Below are 11,774 nucleotides of genomic sequence, written 5' to 3'. Positions count from 1 at the left end.
TGGGAGATATATAACTACAGTGGGAAACATGGAATGATGAGACTGCATTTACAAGGGAGAATGTTCATCAAGATCCAATTCAACATTTTAAGAAGATAAACACAATATTTTCACTGGTCAACAAACAGGTTAAATACTTAAAAGGCTGGTGGTTAAAAACATTTATTTACATAACTGCTTATTAGAAGCTGGAATGCATTACTGAAAATGGGCATTTGAATTGAGTCAATTACAAGTTTTGAGGAAAAATACATTTGACGATAAAAGTTACAGAGAAATGGGATTAGTGTACGAGTTACCTCCAACAATGGGATAAATTACTTCCTTTTTTTGCTGAAATTTGTATGATTCTATGACTGAATCCTTGGATCTTTCTGATTTACAAACTAAAACATATGTGTCAACATCGAAAATTTGACTGCCAGCTTCAAAAGTCTAACTGTGCATAAAAGCTGTAGATACAACCAACTTCCATTCCCTTATGTTAGAGTGGGCAAAGAACACAGGTCTCTGAAAGCAGCCTCTAGCGAGTGACTACTAGTGCAAAGTACATGTATGTGCACATGAAGGTAACACAGTAAGAAGTCTCACAACATCAGGTTAAAGTCCAACAGGTTTATTTGGTAGCACAAGCCACTAGCTTTCAGAGCACTGCCCCTTCATCAGGTAAGACTTACCTGATGAAGGGGCAGTGCTCCAAAATCTAATGGCTTGTGCTACCAAATTACCTGTTGGACTTTAACCTGGTGTTGTGAGACTTCTTATTGTGTTTACACCAGTCCAACACTGGCATCTCCACATCACATGACGTTAAGACAGAATTGGGCTTGCCTGTGGCATCCCTCATGATCTACGACCTGACAACATTAACTACCAATCTTTGCATATAGAGACCAGTTGTATGATAAAGTACTGGATAAATTCCAGCACAGGTGGAACCCTACTCACTTCAAATCAACACCTTCAAAAGATAAAGACAGGAGGGTGGGGACAACATTGGCCAAACATTTAAAAATGTAAAAGAACCTGTCATTGCAAGATCTAAAGGAAAAGGAACACATTTTAGAGATTTAAAAATAGCCAAAATGATTTAAAATCAATTACTAATTCCAAGGGAATGAGTTTTGTTTGTTTGAGTTTAATGCTCAGCAGGGAACCATAATAGAAAATATCTCTTTCAATTTCCTACCCTTTCAAATGCAGCAAGTTTGTGAGAAAGAACAGATTGAATTGTATATCATAGATCTGTTCAATGAATATTCTTGGAATTAAACTGAGTTTAATTACATGACCACTGTATCCTTAAACAGGATCCGCCATTTCCACTAAGAAAAGGTGCTGAAAGATGTTTCACTCTGCTCAATTTGTCTCGATTTAATCTTTCAGTTCTGGTCAACATTTTAGGCTCATGCCAGAAGCTAATGGAGTTATTGTCCTTGACCTTAAAATCAAAACATTATTCCCTACAAAACTCTACAATGCCATTTTAGCAACCTATTTTGTGTGTGTGCACACAGTTGGAGATAATCAGTTTGAAGGAACTTACTGACAAGTAAAATAAAAAAAAGAAACTTTATCCTTTTTGCTTTCCACAAACAAGCCTTTGCTCTACCCTGGAAATTGATATTTTGTCATTAATTGGCCTCTGATTTCATTGCTGAGGTAAATGAAGAAAGAGTTTCTCTGTTCCACACATTCACTAAAAATAACAAGCAAAAATTCTTGGAGGCAGAAAGTATCTGACCTCACTGAAAGAATTGCAATATCTTCCAAACAGGTGGCCTGGGTTAACTGAGCCAAATGCACCAAGGTGATCCCCGGATCAGTACATACACCAAATCAGTGAATTTCAGCTGAAACCTCAAGGCGGTTACAATTGGCCTTCATGTTCCTGAGTTAAGGAATAAGAAATTTCTGCTGGAATTAAGCTTTGTCAAGAAAAGTCTGGATTGGCATTTGTTGCAAGAACAACATGCATTCATATTGCAGATTAAATATGAATAAAAATATACACAAATGCAAAGCCAAGCCATCTAGACAAAAGGTTGAAATGGAGACTATGTGGCAAAATTGTCTAGGATTCATTACACACTATATTGGTTTATAAACTGTTTTTATAGAAATACAGGGGTATTTTGGCTGCCTGATCTCACAGACAGAGCAAGAAGTACAGGAGAAACTGCAAAAATGGCTGGGAGAATATAAAATGTCTTTTTTTTCTACTTTTCAAAATAGGTGTTTAAAAGTACATTTTGTACAGTACATGAAACACTATAAAAGATAAAGCTGGGTTGCCCTGCATATAGGGTAAAATGGTAGGATGTGGGTTTACATCACAATTCTCTACACAGGATGTTTTTGATCACAGTCGCAAAGTTTCAGGGAAGCTTAGGTCATGGCAAGGTATTTCCTCACAGAAAGGAAATGTATTGATGATCTGCTGTAGGTATATATTGTTGTATTAGAACATTTAACGTGTTTTTGACTGCAGCTAAAGTATCTACTCGAACCAAAATATTTTTCTGCAGGCCTTTCTTTGTCTAGCTCTGGCAACATACCATGTTGTATGCATGCTGTTGGTGGTGATTCATGATGCTGAATGATTCTGTAGACACCAACAGTCATCCAGTACCTTCTGTAACCATTGTTGATATGAATAAAGAATATTTGACTTTGTAAGCAGCATTGTTGATCCTGATCCTGCCTTCACCTAACATCTCACTCTCTCTGCATTCTGATCAAAAATAGAATTCCAGCTAACTTTGTTCCTTGCTAGTCCATGGACAACATGACCAGATCTAAGCACCCACCATCATAACTCAACAAATACTATCCCAAACTGCACAAATCCACTCACCATAGAGCTCTGAAAGAGATTCCTTAAGTTGTGAAAAGTCCAAAATTAGGTGAATAATGATATCTGCCACTTGAAAGAAGGAAAATACAGATGCTTACATGTAATTGAAATACATTAGCAACTTTAATAGTTATGGTAATGCATGAGTAACTCAGGCAATGAAAATTAGAATGCCAAATCATGAAATTAAATTTAGTAAACATGAATGCTGCAAGATTGTTATAAAAAAACACTTGTCCTTTGTAACATTTTTCTTGGAAATGACCCTACCACCCCCGGTTAATTAACCTATATGTGACTACTCTGCATACGTAGTTGACTCTTTAATACTCTCTGAGGTGGCATAGCAAATTATCAAAGCAAGTAGGAAGGGCAACAAATCTAATAATCTTAGAGTTGGCCAGAACAAATCATCTATCAATTTCTATATTTAGAATTTCTATTTTAATTGTTTTTGTATTTACACACAAGTGGCATGTAAATATAGTCAATCTATAAAAATAATTATATAACAAACTGGATTGCTATAAGCATATAAGAACCATGACAGCAAAGGTTTACGTGCTTTATAATAATCATCTGGTGCTATGATTAGATTATGACCTTTTAATCACATTCAAGTGCTTGTTATTTCATATGTGTTCCGGTTTCAGATAGAGATTTGAATCATTTGATGTGCTATCAGCAGTTATTGATACTATTAACTGAATTCAACCTACACAATTTGTGATGATGTTCATGGAAAATGATTAGTAATTCTGATATAATAGTGATGGTAAATTTGGGATAAATCATTTCGCCTCAGTACTGAAGCCTGAAATAATGTCCAGGATATAAGGAAGAAAAATTGACTATCTTTATGTTGCACTTCATCATATCTTTGGGATATTTCAGTAATTGTTTTAATACAGATAAATGTAAATGATGATTTAACTATTTATGCATAGCAAAGTCCAACAAACAATAAATACAGAAAATGAATTTTACCAAAAGATTTGATTTACTTTGGAGAAGAATATTGACAGACACAAGTCTGATTCTTTTCTCTTAGTTATGTTATGATTGACATGAACACTGATATTTTGTCTTCTTCCCCATCATGGATCTTTTTTCCCTTTTCATCTCCATCTCCCATTTCCTTCCTTTGTGCTTGCAAAAAATGTTGGTGCATCATTAACCTTTTCAAATTCTGATGAAAGGTCATCAACCTGAAATATTAACTCCATCCTTCCCTTTAGAGATGCTGCTAGACCTGCTGTGGTTTTATCTTGGATTTCTAGCCTCTATAGTATTATGCTTTTGTTTTCCAATTCTTTGACGTTAGATGGTGTTTTCAATCAAAGATAAAATCCATAATGCAGTTGTTACAAAATTACCAGTTCTGCTATTGATTTCTGTAAAATGACACTCCAGAATATATTATATGATTACATTAAACTTTGAAATTACGATTAGAGTATTGCTGGAAAAGGGAACATGCAGTCAAAGCTTTTTGTCTTGCATTCAACGGGACAGTCACAAGAATATGAAATTTCAAAGCAAATAACAATAAGTGCGTGAAAAAAAGGTTGTTGATTTGTTGGCAAGGTAACTCTAGTTGAAGTGTTACCACAGAGAATGAATCTGGGAACAATTGTTCCCCTAAGCTTTTGTTTAAATTTAAAAAAGACAAGTTGAATCTAGTCAAGGCATTGCCATGGGAAATGTACTGTGGAACAGTTGTCCCCAAGCTTTTGTTTAATTGGGGAAAGTGCATTGTCTGGCTTACAGAGGACAGGGCCCTGGTTGTGAATATATGTTGTCTCTAGCGAGTATAAGTGAGCCATATTGCAAACGTGACTGAATATGTTAAATTGGTTGTTTGCGTAATTTTTAGCACACTTGGAATTATTCAGTTAGTGCTCTCCAATTGCAGGATTACATCTAATGTTGGACACAATGTTCTGATTTTTGTAAGCATATGCTGGTTGAGTATGATGGGGTTTGCGTGTGGTGAACAGCCAAAGCGACGTATGGCCTACTTATTTGCCATCAGCCTGGAATTCATATGCCACATTACTAATTTGTGTGGTAGACAGACCATCTTTTTTGACTTGACAACAGCATACTGTTAGTGCAGAATATTACTCCTGTTGCTACTTTACCTGGCATATATTTGGCCTTGCAGGAACTCAGCATGTTCCAAAATACTTCAAAACAAACGAATCACTTTTACTTTGGATTCATGGTTGTAATGCTAGCAATGATCTTCAGCAGGACCTCCCAATCTAGTTTTTAACATCTAAAGGATGAGGACGGCCATTCCTTGGGAAAACCAGCACCTCCAAGTTTCTTTTTCTTTTTATTTCACACATCAGGAAACATATTGACATTCCTTCATCATCACTTGGTCAAAATTGTGGAACTTCCTCCTCAACAGCACTGAGAGTACCTTCTGCATTCAAGAAGGCAGCTCACCACCACCTTCTCATGATCAATTAGTGATAGGTAATAATGGCTGACCTTGCCAGCAACACCCACATCCCATGGATAAAACACAACAGCCAATTTTTGTATCGGTATTCACGGAGGAGGACATGAATAATTTGCTGGGTGTTAGAGATGGAAAGATGGTAGGAGTGGAGGGCCTGAATGACATTATTGTTACTAGCGAGGCAGTGCTCGAAATACTGGAGGGACTGATTGTGGACAAGTCCCCAGGACCGGATGGAATGCATCCAAGGGTTCTGAAAGAAATGGCGGAGGTGATAGTGGATGCCTTGGTGATTATTTTCCAAACGTCGCTGGATTCCGGGGAAGTGCCGGAAGATTGGAAAACGGCTAATGTTACGCCGTTGTTTAAGAAGGGTGCCAGGCAAAAGGCAGGGAATTATAGGCCGGTTAGTTTAACGTCTGTTGTAGGTAAAATGCTAGAATCCGTGATCAAGGAGAAAATAGCGAGGCATCTTGAGGAGAATTGTTTGATAGAGCAGACACAGCACGGTTTCGTTAAGGGGAAGTCGTGTCTGACGAATTTATTGGAGTTCTATGAGGATGTGTCTAGGGCGGTGGATAGAGGAGAGCCGGTGGATGTGGTGTTTCTTGATTTTCAGAAGGCGTTTGACAAGGTGCCTCACAAGAGGTTATTACAGAAGGTCAGGGGGCATGGAGTTGGGGGTAGGGTGTTAGCGTGGATAGGGGATTGGCTGTCAAATAGGAGGCAGAGAGTGGGGGTCAATGGGTGCTATTCGGATTGGCGGTTGGTGACTAGTGGAGTGCCCCAGGGGTCGGTGCTAGGGCTCAGGTATTTACCATTTATATAGATGATCTGGAGGAGGGAACCGAGTGTATGGTGTCGAAATTTGCTGATGACATCAAGATTGGTGGAACGGCAAATTGTGCGGAGGGTGTGGAAAGTCTGCAGAGGGATCTGGATAGGCTGGGCGAATGGGCCAGGAACTGGCAAATGGAATTTAATGTTGGCAAGTGTGAAGTTGTCCACTTTGGTATGAATAATGGTAGGAAGGACTATTACTTACATGGTGAAAAACTGCAGCATGCAACAGTGCAGAGGGACCTCGGGGTCCTTGTGCATGAGTAGCAAAAACCCAGCTTGCAGGTGCAGCAGGTGGTCAGGAAGGCGAATGGAATGCTGGCCTTCATAGTGAGGGGGATTGAATATAAAAGTAGGGAGGTCTTGCTGCAACTGTACAGGGCACTGGTGAGGCCGCAGCTGGAATACTGTGTGCAGTTTTGGTCGCCGCACTTACGCAAGGATATTTTGGCCTTGGAGGGAGTGCAGAGGAGGTTTACTAGGCTGATACCGGAGTTGAGGGGGTTGAACTATGAGGAGAGGCTGAATAAACTAGGCTTGTACTCGTTAGAGTTTAGAAGAATGAGGGGAGATCTCATTGAGACATATAAGATGATGAATGGGATGGATAGGATAGAGGTGGAGAGACTCTTCCTGCTCAGAAAGGACAGTAGGACTAGGGGGCACAGCCTCAAGATAACGGGGGAGGGATGGGTGGTTTAGAACAGAGTTGAGGAGGAACTTCTTCACTCAAAGGGTGGTGAATCTCTGGAATTCTCTGCCCATTGAAGTGGTGGAGGCTACCTCGCTAAATATATTAAAGAAGCAGGTTGATAGGTTTTTGATAGGCAAGGGGATTAAGGGTTATGGGGAGAGGGTGGGAAGGTGGAACTGAGACACGACAGATCAGCTATGATCTTATTGAATGGCGGGGCAGGCTCGAAGGGCTGGATGGCCTACTCCTGCTCCTATTTCTTATGTTCTTATGTTCAATTTGTGCACAGCAAGATTCCACAAACAGCGAAGAGATAAACTAACAGAGTCACTCTTACAGGAGAGATAGCCCTTGCTATTCTTTACATCTACTTGAGAAGGCACAAGGGGTCTCTGTTTAAAATCCCAACCCATAAAACAACAGATTTACTATGTTTTCATATTTTACTTTGTATTGGAGTCAGATGTTGGTGGTTCAAGTCCTACTGAAGAGAATTGAACACAAAATTTCAGCTGACACTACAATACATACTGAGGGTGTACTTCACTCTCAGGAGTGCTGTCCAGTCACCCACATTCCCTCTGAGTGCATTTTTAAAAGTTCTGTGGGATGCCTTGAGGTCATCAGTGACACCATAGTCAAGTTTTAACTCGTCTCAAAACCATCCAACTAGTGCTAAAATTGGGCTCTGTGTAAATGCATGCATCTTTTTATACCCTACATCATTTTGTTACTTATTTTAAAAATATTTTTCTATCTCAGTTACTTGAACAACTTCTTGTGTCAACCATTTTTTCTGGTGAAAGTAAATCCAGGAGGAATCTCATGTGACTCTACCTATGCCTTTATACATCTGGTTCTTCGCAGGTTTGCAGAAGGGCCTAATGTCATTGGACTTTTAAATTCCTCCTCTCATTAACAAACACTTGGCTTGTAGTTGCTATCTTCTGGCAATGGCATAGCAGAACCCTGTACTGAACTGCTATAATTTTCAACTGTTCTGTTTTATTTAGGATGTCCTAATGTTAGATAGCACTACTGACGGAGAAAAACCGCAATAACATGCAAGATTTACAAGCTACCTAATTTGCTGATTCGACCTACAATTGTTCCCTCCAACCCCCACCCTTGTATTAGTTTATCTTATTGATTACTTTTTTCTTAAAAGAGAATATAATTGTTTTCCCACCCCAAACGCTGACTATTGCAAGTTGAGGATTACGGCCATTTTTGTGTGTTACAAATTTCTGTATCACTCATCGTTCTTCTTTTTTGCTAAAGTTATTAGAAGTTTTTCCCTGTATTGGAAAAATCACAACCCTGTGGCGGTTAATGGAATTACTTCAGAAAGCCACATAGCATTAAAATTAATGTTTCTTCCCTCTTTCAGTTCCTAACGCACAATGTTTCTGGCTCACTGTCTCTATGAATCACCATCTTTGAATGACAGTACGCTAGTGCATCAGCCAGCTCAGACATATACATAGCATATTTTCTGATTGAAGCAGTGATCGGTTTCAGTGTCTCTGCCAGTTACTCAGAGATTTGAAATCCACCACAGCTGCAAAATTGGCCATGTCTTCACTTCATAGTGTTAAAATTCTGTTTAGTCCGTTAACGTATAAAGAAAAAATTCAAATACCCAGAAAAAGCTGACAGAACAACACCTCAAGATTTCCCTTTCTTTAAAAGCAAAACACACTTCATTGTAAACGAAAAGAAATTAAACAAAGTGACAAACAACACTGTGGCTTATAAAGACTTATGCTACAAGCTCAGTTCTAATTTACTCCCCTCTCTCCTCCAAGAGCTTTCTTACTTTACAAACTCTTTAAGGTTCATTCAATTTTTCTGGGACCAACTCTAAAGGGATATATAAATTACAAAATAAGAGTAGGGGTAGACCATTCGACCCTTTGAAACTGCTCCATTATTCAATCTGATCGTGGTTGATCCTCTACCTCAACGCCATATTCCTGTGCTCTTCCCATAACTCCTTGACACCTTTAAAATCTATCTATTTTCTTCTTAAATATATTCAGGGCTTTGGCCTCCGTGTGCTTCTGTGGTAGAGAATTCCACAGATTCACGACTCTGTAATTTACTGTGATTTCCAAGGTACAAGATTTCATGGGGGCCTTCCATTAGCTTTTGGCTAAGCCTACCACTAATGATTCCTTTTAAAACTTCATGGGGGCAATTCTCCCATCCCGATGCACTGCTTTTTTTAGTGCAGCAGGCCGGGAGAATCTAGTGGAGGCCGTTTCAAGGGTTCCCCGCTGGGTGCCGTGGCCTCTCTGTATCTCCCAGTAACAGATTTCCAGAGCTGCCTAATGTATTCAGTAGCTCATTTCCCTAAATTTCAATATCATTAGCGGGCCCAGGACTGAAATCCATGGTCCCACTAGCCTCTTCCCCCCCCCCCCCACCTCCTCCCTTCTCCCCAGCCAGGAGTATTTCACTCCAGCAGGGTTTACTATAGCTCCCCACTTGCAGGGAGCTGGTGGGCTGACCCTGCTGGAGTGAAAGGGGGGAGGGGAAATTGAAGCATCTCCAGAGGGTCAGGCACTTGGGGGCGGTGGTGTGCGTGTGGGCATTGCCACTTTGGCAGTGCCACTTTGGGCTGACTGGCACTGCCAAAGTGGCAAAATGCCAATGTCCAAGGGGCATCTTGGCACTGCTCACTGGGCATACAGCATTGCCAAGGGGGCAGGGCCTAGTGGGGTTTGATAGTAGGGCAATCTGTGGAAGTGGCGACGGGGGGGGTGGTTCCTGCTACCACTCTGCAGTCGGTATTGGTGGGGGAGGGTGGGAGGCCAATGATCATGGCTGGCCATCGAGTTGGGCGGGGGGAGGAGATTGAGATGAGTCAGGACAGGCAGTAGTTGGGTCTGGACCCAGACATGTTTGGGGGGGAATGAGCAATTGGGAGGCTGGCAGCCAGGGGCCACAGCACATGAGCCGATCTTGGCACTGACAGGTTGGCACAAGCACAGTGGCCCACTCAGCGCTAGGCTGCCAGTCTCTTGGGTGGGAATAGGCCCCGCTCACTGATTTCTGGAGTGATTCACATTAGTGCCCTCTGCAGTTCACAGAGTTGGGAGATTCAGTTTGAAACCAGCATGATTTACTCCAGTTTTTACATGAATTCAATACTGAGAATTTTTTTGGGAGAATCGCCACCCCCTGCTCACCACCCTCCGCTCACCACCCTCCCGCTCACTATCCCCCCTACCCACCGAACCCCCCCCCCCCCCGGCTTCGACTCTGAATTCCACTGTTCCGGCACGGGTCTTCCCATGACAGTGCCTTAAAACATCAGAAAACGCTCTTGGTTTCCACTAGCCTGCTGCCATGGTTTCAAACTACAACCAAGCTGATTGCTTCCAGACCTCCAATTGCAACAAGGTTAAGTGCCTTTCACTGAGGGGGTTACTGTAGATTTCTTCCTTTAGCTTCCAGCTGAATAAATCTTTCAGGTTTTTCTTCTTACTGGTACGTCATATACTGAATACCAGCTCTGAATCTGGCTGATTGTAGGTGAGAAATTTAGCATTTCTGTACTTCAGGTGTAGATCTATTTTTGTGATGCATATTTACTGGTTTTTAATTCCAAGGTTTTCTTTAATTTTGGGAAACCAGATGAATGATTTATCCTTTATTAGAATAACTGAAAACATTATGGCTGGAACTTTCTGGCTGTTCATGCCGGTGGTATCTTATCCTGCTGATGGCGCACCCCATCATGGGTTTCCTGGGGGTGTGGGGTGGAGTCAATGGGAAATCCCATTGACAATAGTGGGACTAGAGGAACCCGCTGCCGGCCAATGCACATTGCCTCTGACTGTGAGAAAATGCAGCGGGGACACTAGAGTAGCCCACCCTATGTCTCCAGTTCTTCAGATATGCAAGTCCACTGGCTGCTAATAATCTTACCTTTCCAGCTGTTAATTTCTTAAATCAACATGGCCCCAACCTTTTAAGTGTAATATACTCCAAGCTTGTTTGGACTGCACTTACTTCAGAATTGCTTTCACCAATTATCAACCAGATAATACCACCCCCCCCCCCCCCCCACCACCTCCCCTCTCCATTTTCTATAGGTAATACTTAAATTTCCAAAATGAAACAATATACATTAAACTCTCAGATTCAAGTCCCAGGAGATCTACCTACAAATTCCTGTAATGTGGGGTTTCGTAATAGCAGAGGAAATCCCATTCCTACAAGAATGTGTCTCCAGTAACATGATATAGTTACAAAAGCTGTTTATGTCAAAAACAACAGATTAAAATGCAGTAAATCACTAAGTGTGTGAAAATGTCCCCATTTAGTTTGCTCATTCTTGACATTGACCTCAACTTGTAAAAGACCGAAGCTTTCCATGGAAAAATGCTGGGAATTAGTACCAGGAAAACTTTGTAATCTCCTCTCTGATTAATGTGCTGTTTTTGGACAAGCATAGTACAATCTGCTATGTTGTCAATGCAGTCAAACACGTTTTCAGTTGGTGCTACAGTGCGAATTCTGAGAGCATCTCTTTCATTTTTGTGGCATTACCTAGAGAGAAACAGGCAAACGGGTATACATCGGACTCTTCGGGGTCATCAGTCCCCTCAAGCTCCTTGGTTAAAGAATGTACTCCATCTACAATGGCATCATCTGTCAGTTGTTATGTTATCATCCATCTTTGCATAAGCTTCCATAGTTGTCTCTGCTGGAGTTTCCATGCCAGTGAAAAGTGCCTCATCATCAGAAGCATGGCCTCACCCTGCTCCTTTTTGTTCTCGACAACCTATGCTGTCATAACCTGTTTGAACTCAGTGTGGTGGAGAGAGTTCTCAACTGTAGCTTCTGTCACCATCTTCCACTTCTGCATCACGAACATGGCACCTAGTACAATTGGATTG

This window comes from Carcharhinus amblyrhynchos, chromosome 3 (assembly GCF_965287045.1).
Source record: "Carcharhinus amblyrhynchos chromosome 3, sCarAmb.v2.hapA, whole genome shotgun sequence".
NCBI classification, from domain to species: domain Eukaryota; kingdom Metazoa; phylum Chordata; class Chondrichthyes; order Carcharhiniformes; family Carcharhinidae; genus Carcharhinus; species Carcharhinus amblyrhynchos.
Note: the sequence above shows the minus strand (reverse complement) of the source record.